The sequence below is a fragment of the Entelurus aequoreus genome, linkage group LG12, assembly GCF_033978785.1.
Source record: "Entelurus aequoreus isolate RoL-2023_Sb linkage group LG12, RoL_Eaeq_v1.1, whole genome shotgun sequence".
Taxonomy (NCBI): domain Eukaryota; kingdom Metazoa; phylum Chordata; class Actinopteri; order Syngnathiformes; family Syngnathidae; genus Entelurus; species Entelurus aequoreus.
The window spans coordinates 33538330-33540670 of NC_084742.1; positions in this window are offsets into that span (position 1 = coordinate 33538330).

Below are 2341 nucleotides of genomic sequence, written 5' to 3' on the forward strand. Positions count from 1 at the left end.
TTTTTTGGCACACATGTTTAATCTGCATTTTCCAAAGTTAATGATGTGCATTTATAAGAAAAAAGAATGAAGGTTATGGCAAGCAGAAAAAAATATGTTAATACAAACTGTTTAAACCTTTACCTGATTACTTGATTAATCAAACAAGATAATCTATAGATTACTGGATTACTATAATAATTGATAGCTGCAACCCCAGTCTACTGTAGCGGCCACACTGGCGCTTTCTGCTTTTTTCCTAAGAAAGAGACTTCTGACCTGCACATTGCCTACTGTCTCTGCATCTTGCGGTCACGCGGCAAGCCACCCTGTGTCACCCTGACTCAGCTACAAGTCAAATGGATATCTAAAGCAGCTAGTTTTGGTTTACATTTAAACTAGGGAGGCGCAGCAGCTTGAAAAAAATAAAGGACCTGCTGAGCTAAGTTGAGCTACAGTACATGATAAAAGACACAGACTTCTAAAGAAGCGATTTTTAAAGTAAGATGCCCAAGCTCCAAAGGAGACCACAGCTTATATGAACTGATACCAGGATCCCCATTGTTGAAGCCAAAAGTTGGATTAACGTGTCACAAGGAGGACACGTTGCAGGATTGACTGGTTCATGGGAAAATATATGAGACATCAAAAGAATGCCTGAACAGAGCTGAGCTTTAAGACGATAATAGCAAATGTAAGACATGGGAAATGATCATTAGGCACACCTGTTTATTTTAATATTGGTTTATGGTTTTGTCATGTTGATGTTAATTTAAATCATTTTCATATGCTGGACAAAGCCAAATAAGAAAAGTCTGTTTTGCTCGTCGCGACTGTTATTGTTTCTGACATATATTATGCACAGTGCACTGCAATGTCTTTTCAATACCGGGAAAAGGTGAAAACTGCTGCTTTTCTTAGGAATGAGCGTTGCATAATTTGTCTGTGATGCGAAAATATTTCAAAATGTTCAATTCATCGGTGATGACGTTACATGGTGGGAATGAAGGTGTGTCATTTCTTTCCTGTATCTTCCATCTGTCTTGACCACTTGGCTTTAAAGTAATGTTAAGAAATAAGGGTGGAGATTAGCAAGAAATGCACATTTTTAAAGATTTTTTTGTACAAACTGTATGAGTATTTTTATTGACTACTTCTGGTCTGCATTCATATCATTCTTTGTGGTGACTAATTTGTTTATCATAATATATTTAAGCTTCTGTGTTATTTAGAAAATGAGTACAAGTAATACATCAGGATTGGTGTGTAGAGTATGTGAACCTTCACTTATATAAGTCTTTTTTGTGGGTGTTTTGTACTAATATATTGTGAATCTGCTATTAACGCTACACTCCATACAGTATTATGATTATTCGTTATTATTGAAGTCCATAGAATAAAAAATGTTCCAGTATTTTTTAAATAAAAAATAACTAGATTAAAATTATTCTTTAAATTTTATAGTGTAGTAGTAGTATCAATTAGCACCAGTTTATATCAGTCACTGACACATTGATAGGGTTAGCTGTATGTACAATACAAATAAATTAATTATTACATTTAAATATTAAATTATACACAAATAATAACAATAATATAAAATCAATTATGTTTATGTTGCATATATAATATTATTAACACCCATAGCAAAACAGAACTCAATAAAAATACTAATAATTTTTAACTTTCCTGAGGGAACTCTCCTGAATGAATCATTGAAGTACTATCTATCTAATACTATTCATTATTAAGTAATAACATTAAAAAATGATGGTTATCATAGTTAATTTTATTTTAATACTAAATTTACATATTTCTTATTTCATATTTGTGTTATTATGTGTACATTAAGAATTTTTTTTTTGATGTTTTTGTATTTTTACTTTACAGTGATTGATAGGGTAGCTGTATGTTAAATTGTTTTTATACATTTGAAAACATAAGTAATTTTTTATATATTAGCAATGGATGCATTATTTCACTTTCAAACCAACACATAAACATAATTTCATTTTTCACACATTACATTTTCAGATGTATGTACTAAAAACAAAATAATTAGATATTGAGACAGACAAATAGATCCAAGGCGTTTTACAACATTCCTCAAATTCCCTGTTCCTGAACATGTACAAATTACACAAACATAAAAGATAACTTGTGGAAACTTGGTCCTATAGTTTCCTCTTGTATGTTTACACTGAGCATTCCCTCTCATATGCTGGATCGTCCCAAATACAGGAGCTCATATTTTGCTTTCACCTTTTGACTGCAATGTACCGGCGAAGTAGGAGGCATGCAGTGAGCTCCACCCCCTCCCTATTTAAACCCACAATGTCACCAAAAGGCGCTCAGTTTCACA